General features: G+C 46.9%; 1 long non-coding RNA gene across 1 annotated transcript in view; it reads left to right on the forward strand.

The window, feature by feature from the left end:
- LOC105854255 overlaps window positions 1-11,410 on the forward strand; it is a 101,027-nt gene extending 89,617 nt beyond the window's left edge. The window contains exon 3 of the long non-coding RNA XR_001145948.1: window positions 11,317-11,410. This is a non-coding gene — a long non-coding RNA (uncharacterized LOC105854255). The remainder of the gene's footprint in view (window positions 1-11,316) is intronic.
- Window positions 11,411-11,926: the final 516 nt, after the last annotated feature.

Below are 11,926 nucleotides of genomic sequence, written 5' to 3' on the forward strand. Positions count from 1 at the left end.
TATTTATTTGTACATACAGAACTGGGGTACAGGCCAGAGGCTCAGGGGCGGTGAGAGGATTCACCAGAGACAGTGGGGAGCAGAACAGGCAGATGGACGAGGTACACTGCTGAGGGGAGCAGCGGGCGGGTCAGGAGAGGTCTGCCGCGCCATGTGGTCACCTCCTGGGCAGGTGGGAATCGAACTCATGTGGAAGTGGCTTTAGCTTCTCAGTGCAGTGCTTTAACCCGCTGCGCCACCAGGGAGGGCCCGGACTGTCTTATTTTTAAATCAGTACTTTGTTGTCCCAAGTAATATAGGTAGTTTTATTTTGGAGACTCGAAAACTGTATTTTCAGCTTGAAAGAAATTAGAATGGTGCATTGGGAAGGTTTGATTTAATGAAAAGAGCAAGGGTCTCAGAGTCAGATTTTTAGCTCTGTTCTCAAAAAAATCTTATTGACCCTTAATTTTCTCATCTGTTACAAGGAGATTTTTGCAGGACTGTTGGGGAGATTAAATACTGTTTGTCAAGTCCCAGCAAGGAACGGGTGACAATAACGCCTTCTTCACCTCGCTCTCTGGTAAGGTGCCCAGAGCAGCATGGGCCTAGCTGTGGAAACTTGGATGGTCTCCCGGGAGCCCCCTTTGTAGGTGACGCTCTAGGCTAGTCTGTGGCATTTACTGCTGGTTGTGGCAGGAATTTAGAGGAGGGCACAGAGCAAAGTGTGTGTGTGTAACTGAAAAAATTTCAAATTTTGGGCAACAGGAGCAGAGTTTAGTTCTGTTTTTTTCTTGTATAATATCTCTGATACCTGAGACATGGGTTCTGTAATGATAAAGTAACATACTCCTCAGTGCTTTTAAATGAGATAGAATGAGAACAATTGATAGGGAGTCACAGCTGGAGGGAAGGATGCAGGGAAATGGCCCCTTGGGCCATGTTGGGAGTGACCAAAGATTTACTTAGGAGGACTGGATTAGGGTGGTAATAAATTGGGCCTTGCATCTAGGATGGGACTAGCTGAAGGTGATACCTAACTGGGCCTCACATCAAGGACACAGCAATGAGTCACCCCTTTGAAATCTGAGCTTAGGACCTATATAAGAGACTCTTCACCCTTATTGAGTTGGCAGTAGCTGCGGACCCCACCCTAGGGGCTCCACCTAGGGTCTACATCTCAGTTGCTGCCTGGGAGCAATAAACTGCGTGCTCAGCCTTTCTGCCTTCCGTCTTTCTTTCTTGTGGCTTGTCACAGAAGCTGGGACAAACCAGGCCACAGCAGAATGGGCTCTAGGAAGGCCCCATGCTCCTAAACCATCACCCGCTATTTTTCTTTCTTGTTGAGATCCTTGTTTGAGTCACTTCATCCCTCTGGGCCTCTTCCAATTAGGAGCTTATCTAATTAATCTCCTCCAGCATCAAGCAGCTCTACTATTTTGAATGTAGAAGAGCATTACCAACATGGGGATGAGCTTCTGAATGGGCACCTTCAGCCCCCGTGTTTGTGCTCAGGGTTTGTCTCTCTGGGTGGGGAAAGCATTGCATGGGATGCTAAGGACAAAATGGAATCTCTCCTTGGGGAGGCCCTGGCTCCCCTTGGGGTGCCTTTAAGAGAAAGTGCAAAAGAAACACCCCACAGGTTAAGAAAGTACCCTTAGACACAAGCTAGTGAAAGCAAATTCATCACCCCTAGGATTTTCCCATGAGTCCTGCCCAAACCAAGGGACCCATGGAGACAACAAATGAAAAAGATGACTTCAGTGTCTCTATTGGTTTTAGGGGTCAGGAGCTCTCGTTCTAAGACCCAGGCCTATCACTGATTAGCTGGGTAAACTCGACATCGCTGTCCCTTCTTTTTTCCTTTATTAATTGGGTGAATCATACTCGCCGCGTAGTTGAGGGAACCCGTGTTCACTTGCTCACTTGCTGGTGGTTCAGATCTCTTGTGAATGTTGCGTCTTGGATTCTGGGCGTTGTCCTCAGAGGACAGGTTGGTGAGCAAAGTAGACAGGCTTGAAAGTCCTTCTAATCCAGCAGGAAGACCACAAAGGAAGTCAGTGAGCGAGAAGATTTTAGATTGTGATAACTGCCTCTTGGGTGATGTGGATAACATGACAGGGAAAGAACTTTGTAGTCTGTGAATATTGCAGTGTCCATCCGCGGCTGCCTTGTGGCTTAGCTGCCTTGGAAACACCTCCCTCGTCTTTGGAATGATTCACTGTAACCTAGTCACTTTTTGTGGTCCCATCACCGAGCTCCCCATCTGTATCTTGTGACCTATCAGAGCACCTCACTCCAACACTGTTGACTCGGATGCAAAAACTAGATTATGGAGTTTTCCTGGGCATGAGGGCTGTTGCCATAGCGACTGCCCTAAGACCTGACAGTTCAGGGGAGATTTCTCCTTGGCATTTGAACCTGTAGTCCACTCTTCTGAAAATACCAGAGTGGCTCTAATTCGCCTACTTCCAGTCTTCAAGCTGGGGAGCCACTTGACTTTGAAGGAAGTCTGGCCTGCACAGGTCTCAAGCATTTAGAAGAAGGCAAAAAGCAAGAGCAAGGTCCCCCAAAAGGGACCTCCTTGCCAGGAGAGTGGGAGGTGCCACCCAGGGTCTGTCTGAGTTGCCCCCCCCTTTATTTTTGCCCCTTGCTCATCTTTCCGGACGTCCTGGGATGCTCGCAGTTTCTGGTGGTGAATGCCCGCTCCCTGTTGGCTGGTGTTAACTTTCAAGCTTTGCTGCTGTTAGCATCCCATGCTGGATTCAAAGGCAGGATTTATAAGGCCAGGGGAATCAAAGACGGCCAGTGACTCACACACTTTCATGTGTCTTGGCCCTTGCCTGTTGGCAGTTTCTGGACCAACTTGTAACCACTTTCCTGGAACCAGTGCAGGTAAAGGAAAGGAGCTTAGCAAACAGGGAAAGGGTGGGCGGCCTGCCTGAGCCCGAGCCTGCCTGTGATGTGGTCAGGCCCTGTGCGCCCCTCCTGGCAGGCCCTGCCAACTCTGGGCAGACAGGCCGGGGCACACACCAGTGGGTGCTGCTGGCGCCTGGGCGCTCCCGGGTCCCCTGTGGGTGGGGCTGACTGCTCTCACCACGGGGTGGCGGGGGTGGTGGTGGTGGTGGTGGTGGTTGTGGTGTGTGTGCTTTGTGAGGTGACAGTGGCCAGGGGAGGAGAAGCAGCAGAATGTGTCGCTAAGTCTCCTGTCACTATGCGCTTGGCTTCGTGTGTTCTGCTCCTGCCGGCAAGGCGGGGCTTCTATTCTGGTTTTCAAAGCTCTTCAGGAGAAGGCGGCTATGCTCACTTCTGTAACCCTCTTCCTACAATCTTTAAACTGTACACTGTGATCCATAAATAGGACACAATATCAAGTTAGTGGATGACAGGTAACAGAGGAAGGGGATAAGAGAAAAATATTTTTGAGTTAATGTTAATATTAAGCACGATATGGCATTGTCTTTGTGGGGGATGCTGTACTTACTCATAGAGGATGTATGAACAACTCTTTAGGTGTGAAGTGTTATGATGTCTGGAATTTACTTTCAAATGCTACTAACGTGTGTGTACGTGCCCGTGTGTGCATGCATGCATGGGTTTGTGTTGAGAGAAAGGTACGTAATATAGAAAAATGTTAGGTCCAGGTCAGGGTTGTCATTGGGGAATGATTTGTCCCCAAGGGGACATCTGCCAATATGGAGACATTGTTTGCTGTCAAATGAGTGTGAGTATGTGTGCTAATGACATCCAGGTTGGGAGCAGGGGTGTAGCTAGATAATCTGTAGGCTCAGATTGTCCTGCATGATGGGCCTGATGGGCCAGAAGCCATCACTGGTGGCTAAGAACACTGCTGGAGGTGAAGATTGCTGTGTATCACTTGAGTTTTCTACAGGCTTAAAGGTTCAAAAGTAAATAAGTGATACAAGATGGACTAATGAAGAATGGATCATCTCAGTACATTCTGTGTTGCAGTAGCAAAGAGGATTATTGTTTGGTAAAACTTGTTTAGTTTAAGTCATATCTGTTGTTGTGTCTGAGTTGCAATAAAAATAGTTCTCTTATGGGGATTGAGTGCAAACGTTTGAAAACCAGTGCTTAATCCATATCCTTCCAGCTGCTCTGGCAGTTGGGAGGCAGAGGTGAGTAGAGAATCTTGTGAAGCTCAATGCACTTCCAACTCACCCACAATGATATTATGGTTAAAGTGAAGCACTATGAGGCTATCGGCAGCCACTGCAACATCAGCTCGATCCCCAGCCAGGGAGATGACCCACATGGCACAGCAGACCTCTCCTGTCCTACCCGCTGCTCCCCTCAGTAGTGTATTTTAGTAGATCTGCCTGTAATGCTCCCCACTCTGTCGCTAGTGAATCCTCTCATCCCCCCGTCTCCCACCTCTGGCCTGTACCCAGTTCTTGTATGCATAAATAAATAAATCTTTAAAAAAATAAAAAATATCTATTGTATTTATTTATGCCTGTACCTCTGGGTTACAGCCAGAGGTGAATGGAGGGAAATGAGAGGATTCACCAGAAACAGTGGGGAGCAGAACAGGCAGATCAACAAAGTACACTGCTGAGGGGAGCAGCGGGCGAGATAGGAGAGGCCTGCTGCACCATGTGGGTTAGCCCTTGACTGGGGATCGAACTTGTGCTGCAGTGGTTGCCGATAGCTTTATAGTGCTGAGACTTAACCCCTGGCACCACCAGGGAGGGCCCGCTATAATCTTGCCACATGTTTTGTGTTTGTAATATGCCATGAGCAGTTAAGTCAAGAGCTCCAAGAGCAGGACTGTTAGCAGGTAATAGAACAGCGAGGGATCTCGCAGACTCCAAAATCTAAGCTCTCCATTATTTAGCTTCTCTGGATCTAACTGATTCAGTTCCTCCAAACTCAGTGCAGCTTGGTTGAAAGAAGATCTTGCTCCCCTCGAGGGTGGAAAGTGCAGATTCACAGCACTGCTTTTGGCCTGGAAGGAAGCTAGGGCTCATCTTGAAGTGGTGAACATTTGATCAGAAAAGTCTTTAGGGCTGAATGGCAAAGAGGCAACAATGATCATGAAATATATGCATGAGGCCCTCCCTGGTGGTGCAGTGGATTAAAGCATAGCACTATGAAGCTATCGTAGTCACTGCAGCCTGAGTTCCATCCTTGGCCAGGGAGGTGACCCATGTGGCGCAGCAGACCTCCCCTGTCTCACCTGCTGCTCCCCTCAGCAGTGTACTTCCTCCATCTGCCTGTTCTGCTCTCCGTCTCTGGTGAATCCTCTCACTCCTCCAGTCACAGCTATAGCCTAGACCCCCAATTCTTGCATGCATAAACAAAATCTTTAAGAGAAGAGAGAGAATCAACACCCTAAATTGAGATTTATTTTTTTTTAATAACAGTTTATTTTATTTAATTTATTTTTTTAAGATTTATTGTACATACAGAACTGGGGTACAGGCCAGAGGTGCAGGGCCGGTGAGAGGATTCACCAGAGACAGACTAGGGAGCAGAACAGGCAGATTGACAAAGTACACTGCTGAGGGGACCAGCGGGTAGGTCAAAGAGGTCTTCTGCACCATGTGGGTCAGCTCCCTGGCCAGGGATCAAACTCGGGCTGCAGTGGCTTCAGAAAGCTTCATAATGCGTGCTGTGACCCATTGCGTTACCAGGGAGAGCCCGAGATAAAATTTTAATAAGAAAAATGTAAAACATCAGTGGTGACTGTGTGGGATCTTTGTGGTAAGAACCCTTATTTCTGGGAGTGGTCGTCATACTCTAGGCAAAGTGAGCACAGCAGGGCAGGCAGACTGGCCAGTCTACCTCGGTCATGCATCAACAGTCCCCTTGTGGACAACATGCAGGGAACCTAGTCACATTCGAGCTGTGCCTACAACATTCTATTGTCCAGAAGAACTCAGGGGGCCCTGGGCCTGGTCTTCTGCCTGCTGGTAGCAGGGCTTGGAGCAGCTTCTCTGGAAGATTTTCCTTGGAGAAGTTGCTGGAAGTTCAGCCATTTAGTGGCAGGGAGGCCGATTGTGGACCTAATCACACCTTGGCCACGCAACACTCCTTCCTGTCATTTGGCAGGTCTTTAAAGTCAAGCTAAATAAAGCCCCCAGAGAAGTTTCATTGTCAACAGATCACTTTGAATAGAGAACCCTAATCTTATCTGTTCAAAAAATGTTTATCTTCAGGTGCTTTGGGAACCAAGAGATTTGGTCTCCTTGGTGAATGCTGTGTGGTGTCACCTGAGCTTTTACTTTGGTGGGGTGCTCACAGCAGGTGCATGTGCAAGCCTGACAGGGACCTCTGCCATCTTCATGCTGAAAATAATATGCCTGTCTTCATTCAGCTGTAAGGACAGTCTAGAGGAGCTTGGAGGAGGGAACAGTGGGGCGTGGGTCCTTCGCCTCTGGAAGGAAGACCTGGGACCAGTCCTTGGCTAGCTGGTTCTTCACTGTCACTTTTTGTTGGTTTGTCCTTCAGGCTTTTAGGCTCTGGGTGTGGCCCCTGCTGTGGTGATTTGGGGTGGGCTACAAGTTGCCTTCCAAGAACCCCATGCCATGCTTTGGGTACCAGCTGGGGGTCCTCTATCAGGTAGGGACTTAATGTTCACACATCTGTTGTCAACCCAGAATTTTATTTTTTTTAAAGATTTATTTATTTATGCATACAAGAACTGGGGTACAGGCCAGAGGTGTGGTGGGTGAGAGGATTCACCAGAGACAGAGTAGGGAGAAGAACAGGCTGACTGACAAAATACACTGCTGAGGGGAGCAGTGGGCAGGTCAGGAGAGGTCTGCCATGCCATGTGGGTCACCTCCCTGGCCAGGGATCGAACTCCTGCTGCAGTGACTGTGATAGCTTCATAGTACTTCCTTTAACTCACTATGCCACCAGGGAGGGCCCCCAACCCAGAGTTTTTAGTGGCTTGCTACAACAGAGTTGACATCTACCTCTACCTCTCCCGCTATCGTGGAAAGTTAATTATGATGAGCTTATATTTTATTAATTTTGCAACTTCATGTTTTTTCTCTTAAGTCTTAAGTTTTTACTCTATGTAACACGTAGAGACTCTCACATGAACACTGTGCACAGAACTCTGGAGATTAAGGTTGAGTCAGCAGGAGGTCTTATGCATGGATGAAGAAGAGACTGGTAGTAGGATTTTTCCCTCACATTTTTAAAAATTGTGGTAAAATATCTATAACATGCAATTTACCAGCTTAACCATTTTAGGTGCACAGCTTACCGACACTAAGCACATCCATGGTGTGGTGTGACCATCACCACCATCCTAAGGCACTACATGTCACTAGTCTTCCCCAACTTTTCCCCACTTAAAAAATGTTGAGCTTTAATTCATGCACCAAAAATGTCAGCCCTTTTCAAGTGTGCAATTCGGTGTTCTCAGTTTACCCACAGGATATGTGACGGTCCCCGTGACCACCTGCAGAACGCTTCACTTTGACCACGTTTTAACTCTGGTTTCCACTCTCTGTCACCCCCCTGCCACCAGCGGCCTTGGGGATACAGCAGCTCCTGAGAGTGCCCCTGTGTGGTTTCTGGAATTTTCTCCACGGGTTCCTGAATCCATTCTGCACGTTTTGATGCTGAGATGTTCCTGCTTGAGCCTGATCAGGCTAGGCAGTGACAGCTCTGATGCGATTAGCCACCTACCTGGCCAACATTGGCAGGATGACACAGGCTGATTCAGAGATGTTAAAATGTGAAAAACATGGTCTCAGAAGTGGTGAAGTCAGCGTTTATCTTTCCAGCTCTGCCCCAAAGTGCTGCATCTCATGTGACTTACCCCTTTACTCAGTTGTCTGGGTGATATTTGCACTGTTTCGAACTCTATGCTTTGGAAAAAACCCCACAACTCCCCCTGTTGTGTCTGCATTATTAATACCTGTTTACAAATTGTCTGCCTCCCTACACCAGGAACCCCTGCTCAAGAAACACATATTTTATTTATATTTGAATTCATGGTCATGTTAGGAATCAAGTACGTGCATAATAAATACCTTATTGACCGAACAATGATAATAAGAGTCTACAAATAAATTATAGCAGAGAGGGGGTCAAACTTACATGAAACTATCTGGATGGTAATCTCCTGTCTATACAGTTTATGGGCACAATTAAAGAACATTTGATGAGGAGCCATCTGGCTTAAAATGTAACCAGCGAAAAATAATCTGATACACTGGGGAAGCACATGCTTGAAAACATAAGGAAGAATTGGGTTGTTACTGGCATTGACAACAGAGGGCACGTGGCTTAGGTCTGGGAAAGAGACAGAAGGTTAGGGTTTCCCGATGACCAGCTAGGGGCTCCTTGCCTGGCTGAAGTGTGAATCTGGGGCTTGACAGACCTGGGGGTGATTGGGACTACACAGTTTCCCGAATAACCCATCCACCCAGCAACATCTATCTGGGTGCTAGTCTAACTTCTTCCACCAGAAAGAGGAGAAGCTGACGGAGTGCCTGTCGCTGCTGGCAGCCGTTTTTCATGATCAGCTGGCTGAGATGGCTTGCAGGCTTCACTCAGCCTTACCTGGGAGCGCTTGTATCAGGCCTGGCCCGTCATCACTCCACTAATTGTCAGTAAGAATTATCTATGGCAGGCTAGATGGAGGCCAGGCTGGAATCCAAGAGCCCCGGGGTTCGCAGTCTTTAAGCTCTTTTCCCACTAATGTGTGGATCTGGAAACTGTCTTCTGAGTCTGTGCTCGGGGTCCATGGCTTGTGTTTGTCCTTACTGGGGAGAACAGTTCTGATGACCAGCCCTAAGCCTGGTGTCTGCTTCCTGAGTCGCCTTCAGTTTTTTTTCCTCTGGGAGCTGCATCTGGTATCTCTCTCAACAATTCCTAGGGCCCCTCAGAGCTCTGCCTTATGCCTCTACTTGAGCCAAAGAGACTTGGCTTGGGGATTAGGAGGCCTGAGTCACCTCACTTCTAAGCAATAGATCTCTGGGGCAGCAGTGGGCTCTACATTCGGGAGTTTGCTGTGCCCCTTCATTTGAAGTGGTCATTTGAAATGCTGGACTATCTTTTAAGTGGAAGAGGAGGAAAGGACAGTCTTGTTTGCCCTTGTTAAATTTACTTATCTCTTATCCTAGGTTCAGTCTGTCTTTTATTATTTATTTATACATACAGAAGTAGGGTACACACCAGAAGTGCAGGAGGTGAAAGGATTCACCAGAGACAGCAGGGAGCAGAATAGGCAGATAGACTGATAGGCAGATAGCAGGAATACTCTGCTGAGGGGAGTAGTGTGTAGATCAGGAGAGGTCTGCCACACCGTGGCCATGTGGGTCACCCCTCTAGCAGGGGATTGAACTCATGTTATAATGGCTTCGATGGCTTCATAGTGCTGCACTTTAACCCACTGTACCACCAGAGAGGGCTCTCAGTCTGACTTTTTATTTCTTAGTAGAAACCCAGCATACTTTGTGATCAGGACATTATTGCTATGCCTGAAGGTGAACAGAGCTGAGTTTCTAGGTCTGTGAATCCTCAACCAGGAGGACTACAGGTGAGTCCCCTATTACAGGACAGGGAGAGAGGGGCACCACTGAACCCCCAAACCTGCCTGCTCTGAATAGGTCTGCCATCCACCACTTCAAGACAAAACATATAAATAAGACTTTAGTGAAATGGAATTTTAATACAGTGAGTATACAATACGAAAGACAAAGAATATAACTTCTAAATCAAACACCTGAAGTTACCCATCCCCTCGTGAGCAAAAGTCCACCCAAAAGGGATTGGCCCAAAGCAAGGCCTGAAAGCCTGCCACAAGACTAAGCATCTTCTGGCCGGGACCCATAGGGAAGGGTCAGAAATGGCCAGACAAGTCTGGGAGGACAAGAGCACAATCAAAATCAATATAAACACTGCCATAGTCAACCTCCCTCCGGGTCTCTCACCACCTCGCTTTCAGCCAGTCCAGGGCCAATCACATGCTTGCTGCTTCTTGTGGCTTCCTCAGGGCTCCTTCTGGCTCTCCATTCTGCTTCCATTCTTCCTCAGATCCCTTCTCTCCTTTTCTCTGCTCAGCTCCACCCTCCTCCTGTGTGGGGCAGGGAACCTGGCACTTCCCCTTTTCCTGGGGACCACCTGTTACACCCTGTGTGGCCCACCTAGGCGTTGGCTCTGTCCCCCAGCATGACTGTGCTGCGCAAGGAGCTTAGGCCATGGTGCTTAGGCTTTGCCTTTCATTGTCTGTGCTTTGCCCCTTCCATAACCTTGATACTTGGATTAATAGGATTGTCATCTCCTGGGAACTTGTTATAATTATAGTCTTGGGTTTTACCCCAGACCTTCTGACTCAAAATCCACATTTTAATAGAGAAAACAAAAAAGGAATCAGAAAAAAAAAAGTAAAAATCAAAATCATCAGGCAACTATAGATTGAAGACATTCTGTATGGGAGGAGGAGGGAGAAAGACCTGGATGGAGTGGGAAGAGCACAAGGGACTATGGTGATGGGGGGGAGGGGAATTTCACAGGGAAACCATACATTGTACAAAAATGAAGGACAATGTAATGCATATATTTAAAAAATAAAAGGAGAGGGCCCTCCCTGGTGGCACAGCGGGTTAAAGCACTGCACTAAGAAGCTTAAGCCACTTCAGCATGAGTTCGATTCCTGCCTGCCCCGGAGGTGAACACATGGTGCGGCAGACTTCTCCTGACCCACCCGCTGCTCCCCTCAGCAGTGTACTTGTCGATCTGCCTGTTCTGTACTCCACTCTGTCTCTGGTGAATCCTCTCACCCTCCACATCTCTGGCCTGTACCCCAGTTCTGTATGAATAAATAAATAAATCTTTGAAATGGACAGGAAAAAAAATCCAAATCTGCATTTTAACATAAAACCCAAGTGATTCAAATTCTTGCCAGTCTATGAGGAACATTTGGCTAAAGCCCGCTAATGGTGGCATTAGCAGTTGCACAGAGATTGTTACACAGAGATGCTAATTAAGCACCTACCTTGGACCAGAAACTTTTTCTCTCCTAAATTACAGTGCCCGAGGTAGGATCCTGACTTTGCTTATAGCTCATCCATTCATTCACCTCTAAATCAGTGACCAGTATGTGCTAAGCTCTGCCAGGCACTGGAATTGCAAAGGTAAACAAGATGTGGGTCCTGATCACAGTAACCCCATTGCAATAAATAACACAGTGCCCTGCACACAGTAGGTGAACAGTGCGTGATTCTACGGTGAGGGGCTCAGGAGGTTGCCGGGGTGTGAGTGGTGGGTGTGGTGGAACTTGCTATGCGGAATCTAGGTTGAAGGTGGCAACCTTAGTGTGTAAAAGGGTCTCATGATTACATTGAACAGAAGGAAGATTTTGGTGGCAACCTAAGGACATTTGAACTGAAGCTGATGTTAGCATGAAACAGGAACTAATAAACTGTTCTTTGGCCAGCATCCTCAGCAGGTAGGAATTTAAATTTCTTTTTTATTTGTTCACCTAAGAGCAGGGATATGAAAACTGATCCTCGAGGCAAATCTGTCCTGTTGCCTGTTTTTGAAAATAATTTTTTTTTTAAAAAGATAGCATGTTCAAGCTACTTATGGCCATTTTCACACTACAGCGATGGAATAATGCAACAGAGACTGTTCACAAAGCTGAAATATTCACTATCTGGACCTTAAAGTCTGCTAACTCCTGATCTAGTCTTCTACTTTAGCTAAATTAAAAAAAAACAACAACTTTTAATTACTTTTAAAAGTATACACTTACTTAGATTGCAAATGTCTATAATGATATAACAAAGGTATTTGTGATTTCCTCTGGGGAGTTCTAAGTCCTAATTCTAAGGAATTAGGAAATGGAACATTTAATTTCTTCATAATAAGCTTTAATACTTCAGAGTTTTTGAATGGTCAGATTCTATTACTTTTATACTTAAAAAGACTTGTTATAGTAAGCTATTTTTGTCATGGT

This window comes from Condylura cristata, unplaced genomic scaffold, assembly GCF_000260355.1.
Source record: "Condylura cristata isolate star-nosed mole 26May11 unplaced genomic scaffold, ConCri1.0 scaffold00031, whole genome shotgun sequence".
Classification (NCBI taxonomy): domain Eukaryota; kingdom Metazoa; phylum Chordata; class Mammalia; order Eulipotyphla; family Talpidae; genus Condylura; species Condylura cristata.